We start from the raw sequence: 15213 nt of genomic DNA, 5'->3' as shown, positions 1-15213 counted from the left end.
ATGTACAGTATGTCAATACAGAAACGATACCTTATGAAAATTTTATTTTTCTCAAAAGTTTAATAGCATCTCCTTTAATTCTTGATTAGGCAGAAATAATTTAAACCAAAAATGAAAATGAACAATAATTTATGAATAACATTTATTACAAATACATCTTTATACATATAGAGGACAGCTTTTAAAAATTGTTGGGTGCCCTCTCCTGACCGACTGACTAAAAATGTGCCCGACTCAAAACTTTTTTTTTACTTCAAAGGACTTGACTTTTTTCCGTCTTCTTTCCCTTTATGCCATTAAATCCATTTCATGTTGAAATATCCTTGAAAAGGTTTTCCACTATGCCATTAAATCCATTTCATGTTGAAATATCCTTGAAAAGGTTTTCCACCTGCTTATCGACTCATTATTTTTACTTGAGTTGGGCGCAGGCACACAAACATAATTTTAAAGATTGCCTGACTTTATTAACATCACATTTTTTTTCTTCAAAATTTGAGATTATTATGCTTTAACAAATTGACCCAAGTCAAACAGCGTGAAACAACAAAGTAACAAGACGTAAGACCAAAAGCTAAAGAACGTACATTTGCTTTAAGATAAAATTTCAATAAATCCGAGAAAAAAATGTGGAATATATTGAACAACATTGAAACAATGCAGTTATTCAAATAAAGGTACAACGTAGAATTATAAAACCGCATCCCCCTCTCTCTTTATACATAAATATCTATACATGTACATGTATTCTGTGTATATTAACTTCCAGTTTAATTACATGTTTTTAAAGGGGCAAAGAAGATTTTAGAATGACCTCGCCTGAGGGGTTTGACAAGTAATCAAAGAAAGATGGGGTTATTTTATCTTAATCTTTTCTCCTTATATATTTAAATGATTTTGGAATAAAAGTCTAAATTGATTTATATTTGGATATAAATTCACTTGTTAGCTAATTGCACTGTAAGAATATAGAAATGATCGGGGAAAACACGAGTCATCCATAATAAACATTTTAATTTCGTTATTTTTTTTTGCGAAAAATGATTGGAACGCAGGAGCATTGTTCAAATTTTCTTCAAAATTTAAATCATTTGGTATTGTGCTACATGTACCTCCTCAATGGCACCTGATCCCACTCCTGATGTTTTAGAGGTCGTATTTGCTTTATTCTTATGTAATTCAGAATTCAAATACTGTTCATTTGTTCTTCTTTAGGTCACCTGAGTCATAATGGTGACCTTAAACTATCCGCTTTCGTCCGTCGCAAGTCGTCGGTCGTGTGGTAAGTTGTAAAATTTTCAGCTTCTCTGAAACCGCTGAATCAATTCAAGCCAATTTAGCACATGACATCTATTGGTGAAGAGAGAGAATTTGTGAATGTTTTGGTCCCTTACACCCTGGGACCTGAGAGATGGGGCTTAAATTATCTAAATCAATGCTATCTTTAAAAATGTTATTTTTTTTACTCCCGAATATGACAAACTGTTAGCATAGTTTGAATAAGCGGTTAGCTCTCTACCAAATTTGTAAAATTCATAGCCCCTGGATTATGGGTTCTGGCACCAGGACGGCCGGGGCGTTATTAATTAAATGGTGAAAATGCATTAATTCTTTTAAAATATATCTGTTCCTTGGTATTAAGCTGCTGAACTAAAAATAGTTATGATGAGTGATAGAGTTTTTTTTCCAAGAAACTTGAGGCCACTGGGTCTGGTCCTCTGGTGAAGGGCGGGACTGTATATATCATATAGTGAAAATACACCCAATTCTTATAAAATCTTCTCCTCTGCTCCTTGGTATTTAGCCTATGAACTAAATGTACATGTAAGTACATAGTTATGATGAGCAAGAGTGCCTCCTTCGGAATAGTGTATTTTATGGCCCCTGTGTGAGGGGTTTTCTGTAAAGTGGGGCTAAGGGTGGGGGTATATTAAGTATATAGTGAAATGCACCAATTCTTTAAAAATCTTCTCTGCTACTGGGTATTAAACCATTGAACTGTGTAGAAAGTTATAATGAACAAAGGTGTTTCTTCTAGAATTGCGAAGTTCAAGGCCCCTGGGTAAGGACTTCTGGTGTTAGGGTACAGCTCTTATGATTTTATAGTGAAAGTGCATAAATTCTTAGAAAAACTCCTTTGGTCCTAGGTATTATTATCTAAATACATACTAGTAATTATGAACAAATGTTCTTGGCGAACAAGGGTTCCGGTGGTAGGGCGGGGTTCTATTGATTATATAGTGAAACTGCATAATTTGAAGTTCCCCGGCTACCTTTCAAAGTTAGTTAACGTACGTTCTACATCAATGTACGAAACTTTGATGAGGAGGGTAAATCTTCGAAAATTGTTTATTTCATATTCGTTGGGTCAGAGGTACTCTTTATGTTGGGTGGGTTGAATTTGGGATTGAATTTAATGCTTTAAAATCTGCTCTTTGGTATTAATCAAAAGATTTGTGATAAGCATGAATACCTTTTCCAACATTGTGTAATGCATGACCGAAGGTTCATGGGTTCCTAAACTTTAGGGAGGGGTTCTAGTGATTATTATGTAGATATGCATTTTTTCATTGATCGTCAGCTCAGTTACTGTGAATAAATTAATGAAGGTAGTCATGGAAAATGCAATAGTGCAAATTTCAAAATTGTGAATATCATGGCCTCTATTTTTAATATAATCAAAATTCAATTGTTGGGAAGTTTTTTGCATGATACTAAGGATACTTATAAAACCCAGTCGTGATTATCTTGTTTATATGATAAGAAGGGTCACTGCGCGGCACGGAGACGGGATAATCGAAACTTGTTACAACAGCCGCCCCAAAAATGGGTATTCGCATGAAAAATGTTGTGCAAGCTATCGCAGGATTATTTTTTTCAAGAACAAAAATCAATGTATTTTATACAGCGAAAGGAAAACTCGGATGTTACTGTACTGTATATGTTTAGTAAATTTAAACATTTCTTGTACGACAGCAATTCCTTGATGAAAATTGAATCGCCATGCACGCTTCAGACTTTTTATAGAAATTCTAGATAAAGGACGTATTTTTTTTATTTTAGAAAGTTTTGATAATTAACCTTAGGAAGTTAATGTTTAATAACTCAATACTGAGTTTTTTTTTTCTCTTGATAATTTTTTTCTAGTTAAACAGGATAACCATCGTAAATGTACCTGTTATGTTTTACAGTGAAACATCGATTTTAATTCATTTCGTAACTGTGAAATGTGAGACCAGTAAATTAACGGGTTTAATAGAGAGTTGATATTAGCTGATGCAAAGCCAACAAGAGAAACCGCAAATGGAATGTCTGCAAACATGAGAGCAATACTAAACGGCCCAGAACATACGAACAAGACAAGAAGGATCTTACTCACTAGTTTTATCGACTTAATGATTCTCTTTTGCTTTATGTATTCCATCTTTCCAGCATCGGTCCCACTTGACATTTTCATGTATCGTTTCCAAACCTGATAGATCGCAAGGGCATAGAAAATAAGAGTGAGTACCATTAAGGTGGAGCCTAAAGAACATAATATCATTTGTACAATGAATACATTTCGACCAAAAACTTTTTCATAAGTAACAGTGTTTTCTCTTTCAGGGGAAACCATCGACGAGAAAAGAGTAAATGCCGTGGCCCAACTTATACCATAGATGTAATATTTGCCATTCCCTTCAAACAGATGCTGTGCAAAAACATTTTCTGACAAAACAAGAAATCGGTGAAGGCTGATACAGAAGGTCTGAAAAAGCGACATGACCAAACTTGTTGTGCCACAAATATTCTCCAAAATGCACAAAACCAACTCCGCAGAAGATTTAGGAAAGAGCAATCGACATCCAACAACAAAGGAAGTAAAGCCCATCAGGAAGTCGCTCAGAGATAAACCCATAACGAGATTGTGGTTTGTGTTGCGTCGGAGTTCGGCATTTCTGACAATGGCAACCATAACAAGAGCATTTACAACCATGACAACAGTTCCTACACCTAGCATAACTACAGGAACACCTGGCAAAGGATTCCTGGTGGGAAATGAAGTGTTTGTCCATCTGTACGCAAAATCACTAGCATTTACATCAGTCGAGCTAGATGTTGATGTTTCTTCATAATCCGGCGATGGATACATGGTGTTACCTGTGCAGTTTTGTTCACAAAGTTCTGATTCAGTTTTATCGATCCATTTATTTGTTGTGTAGGTATCCTGATAAAATTCGTTCGTGATATCTGTTGAGGCCTTCATTGTCAGTGTTGAAGGTGTGGTCCATTTATAAGATGAGTCAGTCGTGTAGTTATCATTTTCTTTCATAGTACCAGCGATTGCATGGAACAGAAATATTACCAGTAATGTTGTTGAAGCCATCGGTTTCTAAAATGGAAAAAAAAATCTATAACTACTTTGCGTTTTTTTTTAATGTTTTCTGCACATATTGCTTGAATCCTGCAGAATATAGTTCGATCCTAATTATGTTCCCCAATCGAAGTTTGGGAACATATTGTTTTTACTTTTCTGAATTTTCTTCTTTGTTCTCCGGTACTTATTTGTCCGCGAGTGTTCTCGTAAACTACTCATCCGATCTAGGTGAAACATTTTTATGGTCACTAGGTATGTTATGTAGATGTGCGGAACGAAGGTCATTTAGCGCGCGCGTGCGTGCATTTGCGCACACGTGTGACACGTGAAATGACCAATATAATAGATATAGCCGTAACTTTTTAAATTTTTGAAAAAATGCTTTGAAACTCATAATATAAGGATATATTAGTAGTATAGACATGATGACATGGTCAAAATAGCAAGATCTCACGCGCAGGCTCCGATTGGCTGAAACTAAAAGTCTAAATATCTTTTTTGTTTTCTGACAAAATCCATTGGAATTTTGAACATAGTCATACATTATAAAGATCCACAGCATGATCACGGCGGGGAATCTACGTCATCGTACGGGATTAGGACACACAAAAATGGAGGACAAATACTCCGCTTCGATGTAAGAAATTGATATTTTTGCACTTATAAAGAATGGATATTAAATCAGTATGCTACCTAAAGTATGCCAAAGAACGTCAACTACAAGATATATTGTACGTTTGTTCGTGATACAATCTTATTGCTCCAAACACTTCGACACAGTTTGAAAACAAGTGAGAAAAACCCGGGATGTGGGGCACACATTTTTAAAATTCGACCTATTATTCACATGTCCAGATGTACTAGACATTTTATTCTTTTGCGTTTACACTAGAACTAATATTTTAAAAAAATCCAGATTTGTTTAATAGTTCATCATGCTTTAATTATTCAAGAAAAAAGTATAAATCATTTTGTTTTTAGAAATGATGTAGGGCACACCAACACTAAAACGGATATGGGACACACAATAAATTACTTTCAAATTGAAACATCGAGCATTCATATCTTAATGTTTCCATTTAAATGACTGCTGTTAGATAGTATATAAACAAAAACCTGTAAAACTCATCTTTGTTATATTCATCCACATACTTGATTCCCTTGGTTTGCTTGTATCCAAACAAAAATTATAAGTTGAAAATGCTGGTCTATTCTTCAACAAAAGCTTCCAACAAGAATTTTAAATTTTGACTTTTATTAAATTTCATGTAGAAATTTACCGGTGTTCACTTGTGCAGATCTATACTATAGAAAGAGGGGGGGCCGAAGTCCGGAGATAGTGTTTATTTTATGATATTTCTATTTTAAGTTACACGACATCCGCCCCCCCCCCACAAAAAAAAAACAAAAACAAAATAAAAACACACATTCACATACACACTCACGAAATAAGTTCTTTTTAGGTTGGTTGTTTACTCTATTGCTTGTCAAAATAGTTTGGAGTCAGAAAATTCTTGTGTGGACCCCCCCCCCTTTTCCATCCCGAAAAGTTTCTTAATCTGCATATTGGTATTCATAATAAGTTCTTGGGCACTAGCATGTCTTTTAATATGGGAAAGAGATCAAGAACCTTTCTTGTGCTCAAATATTTGCAACAACTGACCATCCAGGTGAATATAAGAATTTTTTTTCCCTACACATGCTACAATGGTCTATAAATAGATATGGAAATTCCAAATTGAAACAAATAATTTCGGAAAGCTATTTTATTTGCTCCTAACTTGTACTCAGATGAACATAAAATTAGTAATCGAATGTATGAAAGTGGTTGCCAGTAATGGAGAGGGCCAAAACAAAAATGGAAGTTAAAAATTGTCTTTTCATTGTTGCCAATCAAAGGTTTTTAGCTGTCATTTTTCTCTGATAATGCCCCCCCCCCCTCCAAAACTTATCCTATAAAGAGCTTGACATTATTTCTTTTTTTTCTTTTTTTTTTGGTATAGCTACTAATGTACTCTTTACAAAAAATCCTACTTTATACTGCTATAGTATTATTTATTTAACCCTGCTCCTATCATTGCTTTTGGCCAATATTCCAGAAAATGTAAATAAGATGGCATGAACTGCTTTATGAGTACATGTACGTAATATTTAATCACTGATCCATACATGTATAATAAAACAATAATTGTTGTTTTTCTCAATCAATACGATGATTTAGCCACCTTCGAAGTACAATATTCATCTTTCTCTTTTTTTCTCGGTAATAAACTATTAGAATTTTGACACAAGTTTGTCAGCCGTTGCAAATATTTGAGCATAAGAAAAGTTCCTTAATCTCCGCTTCCTATCAGCTGACATACTAGAGTCTTGCCGACAAAGATCTAACAAATACAAACACTGAATATACGAATACAGAAACTTTTCGAGGGGGGGGGGGGGTCCACACAACCTAAAAAAAAGTTCTGACTTCAAAATATTTGTTCAAGCAGAGAAATAAAACAATCAACCTAAAAAAGTTATTTCATGTGTGTTCAATAGGGTACATAGACTCCGGACTTCAACCCTCCTTTTAGATCCGCACATGTTTATACTAGTATCTTTCAATTTGATATAATAAAAGTCAGAATTTGACATTCATTTTGACAGCTTTTGTTGAGGATCAAGCAGGCCATTTCAACTTATAATATTTGAATTTTTGTATGGATACAAGCAAACCAAGGGAAAATAAAATATTTGGATGAGTATTACAAAGATGTGTTGTACAAGATACAAGATATTTTATTCACCAATCAAGGGCCCCGGGGGGCATTTCAACATACATACATGTACAATTTAAACATTTTTTTTAACAATATAATTTTTTAAACAGTTATATAAATGAGCAAGTTACATAATAATATTGTTCTCAGTGTCAATGATCATACATAAAACAAGTGCCCAGAAGAATGTCAGTGATCACAAAACAATACAAAAATGTGATGCTATACATGTATAAATTTCAATGGCTTAGCATGCATAAAAATGATGACAGAATCTAGGTATTTATACATTGGTTCTTTTACCATGTTCAGAAATAAATTTCGAAGTAAGCATAAAATTTCTTTATTTTTATTATTCAATATCCATATAAGTTTTTCAACAGGTGTCAAAGAAGAGAAGTTTGGGTTGATTTTTGATATTGTTTCCATTAATTGCAACCTTTCGTTGCTGTATTTTGGACAAATGAGCAAAAAATGTTGTTCATCTTCAACTTCCTGTATATTACATTGAGAACACTTTCTAGATTCAGGGGGAAGTCATGCATATCTTCCCCTTTCAATATTTAATTGATGTGCAGAAATGCGAAATTTAGTTATATTTTTCCTCTGATCATAGTTATTGACAATGTGGAGATAGTGTTCTCTTCCAAAATTGGTTTTGAAGATGGAATAAGTTCTTAGTTTACCATCATTTTGCTGCCTATTTTCTCTATACCATTGGTTTATAAAATATTGTCTTTGAATACATGATGGCTTCTTTTTAAATGAACAAGTACTATATTTTGATAAGTCAATATTTAATTTTTTGAAAGCAGTTAAATGACCCAAAATTTTCTGAATGGATGCCAACCATGATGGTTTATTTTCTAAAAAGAGGCTTTTTGAGACGGAGTATGCTTCTTTGAGTAGGACAAAAGATGGATGTAATGTTTTTAGTCGAAACCAGTAACTTAGCATAGATTTAATAACTGAATGATACAGTGGAAGAGTCATTGTTCATTTACTACCAAACAGCAGTCATTTAAATGGAAACATTAAGATATGAATGCTCGATGTTTCAATTTGAAAGTAATTTATTGTGTGTCCCATATCCGTTTTAGTGTTGGTGTGCCCTACATCATTTCTAAAAACAAAATGATTTATACTTTTTTCTTGAATAATTAAAGCATGATGAACTATTAAACAAATCTGGATTTTTTTAAAATATTAGTTCTAGTGTAAACGCGAAAGAATAAAATGTCTAGTACATCTGGACATGCGAATAATAGGTCGAATTTTAAAAATGTGTGCCCCACATCCCGGGTTTTTCTCACTTGTTTTCAAACTGTGTCGAAGTGTTTGGAGTAATAAGATTCTATCACGAACAAATGTACAATATATATTGTAGTTGACGTTCTTTGGCATACTTTAGGCAGGGTACTGATTTAATATCCATTCTTTATAAGTGCAAAAATATCAATTTCTTACATCGAAGCGGAGCATTTGTCCTCCATTTTTGTGTGTCCTAATCCCGCACGATGACGTAGATTCCCCGCCGTGATGATATATAAGAATAATCATGAACGCACGCACATGCACGTGTGCTGTAATCTGATTGGCTTAAACTTTAAATGCCTAAAACTTTCTTGGTTCTCAATAATACAAGGTGAAATTTCGAATATGAAGAGAGATAATAAATGCCTAGATCATGCTACTATCAAAAGGAAATGCAAGGACGTGCATGCACATGCGCCCGCACACAATGCATTAAACGACAGTATGCTTGAGTTTTTGGTGTTCATGCTGAATTAATTACCCCCCCCCCCCCACACACACACAAACAAATCAAATTAATGGCAACGTAGAGAATCCCTGTAAAACTCAAATAACAACTCGGACCCACATAAAATTTCAAGAAAACTGCAGAAATTAAGAGCTCGAGGAAAGTGTATTAAAATATTTGTTTTGAGTTTCCAAAGTATATAGAAATTATTCATTTATACGGAAAAATTACAAATCCTGTCTTGTTTAAAATTAAAGTGCAGATAAACAAAGTTGGTATAAAAGTCTTTTATAGCCTATTTATTCAGATGTCGTTAATAGCATTCAATTCTACTGATTTGAAATAATATTTTAATAACAAGCAGCCTTTGTTTATTTTACCTTTGAAATTTATTTGAATTTTTTTTTTAAATTACGCAATCCCCAGAAATAACGATTTTCGGAATATTAAAAATACATGTACGCTCCTTCGTAAAATAATCAGGTATTTGCATTCATGAAAATAATATTGGTAAGAAGGTGTTAAACAATACTGGTCACATTAGCTGACACGAATGTCTTTTTAAACATCTCTTGTAAACCCCAGAAAGTAGCCTCCTACATGTTTGCTTTGGAAAAAATGAATAGTTCCGGTCAAAAACCTTTATATATTTACTTACAAAGTATATAAAATTTACTAGGCACAGGTACCAGAGATGTCAAAATGGCCTGAGAGGAAATATGAAAAAAATTCTGAACAGAAAGGAAAATCCCTTTTCCATGTATGGAACTACTATTGAATAAGTTCATTTTGATTGGTTAGCTATCGGCGTGGCACCCTTAGTCGACTTTAACCCTGCCTTGTCGTCGGAATGAAACCAACTTTGAGCCCGAGGTTAAAATCAGTAGAGAAATAAAATGTGAATCGATATTTTAAAAAATGACATACGAGGGGTTATCAAAAAGTTCGTGGACTAGCGCCATAAAATTAAAACCGCTTAAGGTACATCAGTGAATTTTGAAATATCTAGTTAGCATCATCTTTTCTGTCCAAAGATTAAACCACAAATCATGAATTTTATTTTTTAATAAATAAGTGATGTTTTTGTAAGCAAAGGTATGTCCAGACGGCGCAACCTCGAAAACGACGTTTTTTCGACCTATGTGTAACTGAGAAAAACTCCTTTGATATGATTATTTGACATCCAAAAATCCCGTTAATTCAGGTATGTGTCGGGACACAATTGTTTTATAAAATACGAAATTTTCACTTCATTCTGGAAGTTTTATGAAATTTTATCGTAAATTTTACACGGAATGTCCAAACAAATGAGGCCTTGAAAATGACGTCAAAAGGGATGATGGTTTCCGCTTCCAACATTCTATGAAGTTTTGCCCCTAAAAAAAACTTGTATATACCTAAATTGTGTTGAAACTGGCTACAGAAAAATAATATGCATCCAAAGTACCTGTCTTTTAATGTCAAAATAGATCCAGAGAGTAAAGGGATACACAGTTAATGTCGATTTGCAGTCAAAGGTTGAAAAATCAATCCCATCAAAAATGACGTTGATCATGTGTTGTAGATATTGAACTCCTAAAAGCAAAATATGCCGGCTCAATCAAGCGCTGATCTCTCCCAATATATTAATTCATCTGGAATATTATATTCATTGAAGGCCACTGTTCATGACATTGTAGAGTCATATAAACAAGGCGGGTTTAAGTCCTACTCAGCTTCAGGGAATCTCATCAAAAAAGTGTATGAGGTAGGAGAGGAGGACATTGAAAAAACAATGACGTTATCGGACGTCATGAAAACAAACGACGACAGCGCCGGGTGATCATATAATGTCGTTTTCATTTTATAATAATTTGGCAAATAATGAACGGATCAGGCTAAAATTTTCAACATTTCTTTATTTTGTGTTGTTTTATGTTCCATATAAATTTTGAAAGCACAGACTACAAAGTACTAATTTTACAGCCTCAGTCCACAAACTTTTTGATAACCCCTCGTATGCTTGAAAAATGGAAACTTTATATATGTATTTTTTCTTTGATTCACGGGATAGAAAGATATGTTAATCGCTTAACCAACTTGCCATAATCACCTTGCATATGCATGTACATGTACGAGAGCGCGCAAGCGAAACGTTAAACGATATATAGTTGATAGTTGATAACATTGTAACTTTTATATTCTTAAATGAAATCCTTGGATACTTAGCATATTTATAAAAGGTCTTAGAGGAATAAGGCACGAAAAGGGACATGGGGAGCGTTTGGGGAACATCTGTAACGGTCCCCGTTACAGTTAGCACTAGTTTTTCACTTTTTTACTGATGAAGACGTCCTTAAAAGATATAAATTCAATAACTAAAACAAGAATAGTAAATTAAAGTTAGAACTAAATCTTTATTTTTGGATACAAAAAGGGAAGATTTATTTTTACCGTATGCATACAGAAGGCCTTTCAACTAATTATTGAAAATGCACATATTGCAAAGGATACAGATATAACGAAAAGTATTCAATATCAAAGTCAATAAAACAGTACAAAATAGGAGCAGAGCAAGCACGAACCTCTTAAACATCGAAGGTGGGATAGATATGGGATCTTTCATGATTTGTAGTTGGATATGATTTTTATCCAATGAGTTGTCTGTGTTTTATCCCGGGGCCCTGTTTACTGTTAAATAAGACTTGATTTACATGTAGAACCACAGTTTGATTTGAACCGCGACTCGAGAGCAGATGCTTCCCCTAACTGAAAGACTTAGATGAAATTAACGATTGTGAAAATATAAAACCAGAGGAATTAGACCAGTGCTTGCGGAAATAAAGACAGAGTAAGGAAAACTAGAAGGACTATAATATGCTAGAAAGTCAATGGTAACCATTTTATATGGACTACTTCAACACTTTCTGAAAGTGCGGAGTGAAGATATCATTTAAAGCTGTCTTATTCCAACTCAAAAAAAGCCGAAGTAGGTAAAACAAAATCAGAGGAATCGATAGCTATGGGAGATAATGAATCTTGTGCATTTTCTGTAGATACACGCAGCACAGTTAAGGTTAAAGTAAGGAGGCGTGGCCTAATTTGAACGGGAAATGTTTATTATGACGTCACACATAATATAAGGTCTTCAAAATACCACAAAATGAAATTATTTGGTATTTCAAAGAGAGGGATAGCTGTATACTACAAACAAACTTACTATTACATGCATTTTTGTCGTTTGTTAAATCCCACACAACAGTATATAAACGATGAAACGATCGCAATGCACTTGTTAATATGGCGTCATATCGCAAAAATGACGCAGTTTGTACACAGTGAGAGACTGATCAAGTCACATTTTGTGCAAGAAAAAATGTCTTGTTTTCAAATAAAATATTATTTGCAATTGAATTAAAGGCCGTTAACTTAGATGCGATGTCTGTTTTTGTATTTTATGTATAAACTGTCCGTACATTCTCCAGACAAGTGATACTGTCGTGTGTTTGTATGCAGATTCATTGAGAAAGTAAAGGAAGGGTCCTAATCAATCGATTTATTGCAAGGGTATACCCTCAATGTATCTTGTCAAGTTTTTACACATAAACTCAGTAAGCTTAATATTTGAAAAGTGCTGCGAACCTCATCAAATCTTGCAAATAAATTAATTATAGCTATATTTCATGTAGTTGACCAGCAAGATATTCAACCTGCCCGTGCCATCCAAGTCTTTTGCCTCGTCGGAAATAGTGTCTCCCCGTCGGGGACCATGAAATTGCTATTTCCCTCAAATAGCAATGGAGGGAAATAGCATCTTCATTAGCAATTCTAAGACTGTGTAAAAAAAATACCAAAAACAAAACCGCGATTTTAGTAATATAGCATTGACAGCACTTAGACGTATTTGATAAAATCAAAAAAGATGTTGCCAATTCATATCAAATTTTCAGGATATTTCTTTTTTCCTATTTTTCTGCACTAAACCCGCGACCTGCCATAACGTATACAAACTAGCGGCTCTCCGAACACTTTTTCTTTTAATAAATAGGATGGAGAGCTCCTTTAACACTTTGACCGAACCTAATCAGCCGAATAATTAATCTTGTGAAAGTGTTAATGAAAAAGATGATGAAACTGAAATGATTTAATTACATTAACGGGATTAAACCTGGCGAATCACTGGTGTAAATATTTTATATCGAACATCGACAGAATGTTTGATCGTGCGAATAAATTAATATTTCTAATTTATTTGAAAAGAATATTTTCAACAAAAAATAAATTATACTCGAGTGCGATCTTAATTCCGCAAGTTTCTTAACGTTCTTTATCTCCCTCGAATACATGTATTTATCGTCGCGAACCATTTCTTTCGCTGTATATTTTTGGAGAATGTTTCATAAGTCGCCAAATATTAATGGGCGCGGATTGTTTTAAATTTCGCGGTATCGCGGAAAAAGGATGACGCGAATAATGCTTGGTAACATAATATTAACTTTTTTCTTGACAAACTGCTCGATTATTTTGAATCTTATCCATTTGAGAACGTTTTCACTTCCAAACAAACATTATACTCATTGCCCTACAAAGTTTTTAAAATTTCATTTTATTAAAAAGATCAATTTTGATGATTTATATGATTTTCAAAGTGTAAGAAGTAAAACCGTAGAGAATAGTTTCTGAAAGTTTGAGTTGTTACATGTACTAGTCAAATTTGAGATTTGCATTTGAACTTAGTAAAATAAATACTCAAATTCCATTAAGGGACATTTTAATACATATTTCTCGCCGAAAATCATTTGTTTTGCCGTATTTTTGGACGTTTTATAAGTCGCATAAAGATTAATATACGCGGATTTATTTTAAATTGCGAAAAATATTACGCGAATAATACTTGGTAACAGAATGCCAATTTTTCATGGCAAAGCTTCTCGATTATTTTGAATCACCTAAACGTTTATCTTCTTCGGAACATATTCATTTTCAAACAGTTCACCTCTGTGAAATATTTTGTTTAATTTTAATTTATAAATTTAATATTCGTTGTAACACTTCATTTGATTGGATATTAGATCAAGTTCATAATGTACCATAGGTTTCCTACTTCGCAACGAGTTACGCCAAAACATATTACTCTGGTTCACTTGACGTTACTTTTTTATGTTAAATCTGCTCAATTTGAAACCATTTTTGAAGGAAAATTGTCGTATTGTCTACATTAAATCAAATCATAATGGATTTTATAGCTACCCTGGTAATGAAATCGATGAACATTAACATATTCCATTAAGAAGACGGCAATATGAAATCGAGACAATAAATAGACTAAGCACATCAATTAAACAAGCATTCTAAGATTATTGCATCAGGCTTTACTGTCAAGTGTTTAGTTCTTTTTTCCAATTAAAATGCCATAATTCCTTCAACATCATTGAAGCGAAACAAAATGCAAACATGATTTAAAACTCATTCAGATTAACTCAAATACTAAACAGCCCAAATTCTGTAAGGGTTAAGAAAAGCATTGCGGAAAAAATCAAGTAGCTCACAATGTTACACTTGCATAATAAAGATAAATAAGCTCAATTGTTTATTAAAAGATGTATAAAGCGAAGAAGAGTCGATCGACAAACAGACACACAGACGTGAAGAAAACCTACAGCATAATATACCCAGCGTTTTCCTATTCAATAAGCAAATAAAGAAAGATAAGTTATTAAATTCCACTTTTACACAATCTGATTTATTTCGAAGACCGACTCGATCCATGAAAAAAAAATATTGACACAGTATATTTAAATCTGATGCATTCAGATCTTTACGCCGTGATTTCGAATTCCACTGGGACGCGGGGACCGGTTCTTCGAATGAGACCGTATAAACCGAAGTCCTGTATCGCAGAAGGTGCTGGCACGAAAATGATCTCTACCTGGTTAATGACCGCATGTGCTGAGTATACGACAATATTTGCAGCTTTCCATCGAAAAGTGGTGGCGTCTCCATATGAGTGGAAAATACTCGAAAGGGAAATACATTAAATTTGATGCATTTTTTAACATGGATTGTGTATTAAATAGGACCGCTTACGTGATAAAAAAAATTTTACAACCTGCTAATGTGAATTTTTTTTTCACGTTGAAAAAAAAATTCATGTCACCGTGTATTTAATCAATGATAATCAAACAAAAGGACAAAAAATCTGAAATAGACCACTTTAAACATATATCCTTCTAAAGTTCATACCCCAAAAAATACTATTAAGTCGAGTGATTGAAGTTTAGAGTCTTATTGAAGAAAACTTTTTCAAACGGTTTTCATTTTATTAAAATTTTTATGTCTAATAAAATTAAAAC

This window comes from Saccostrea cucullata, unplaced genomic scaffold (genome assembly GCF_032062105.1).
Source record: "Saccostrea cucullata isolate Sc308-1 unplaced genomic scaffold, CSIRO_AGI_Scuc_v1 ctg2707, whole genome shotgun sequence".
NCBI classification, from domain to species: Eukaryota; Metazoa; Mollusca; class Bivalvia; order Ostreida; family Ostreidae; genus Saccostrea; species Saccostrea cuccullata.
This window is presented reverse-complemented; position numbering follows the sequence as displayed.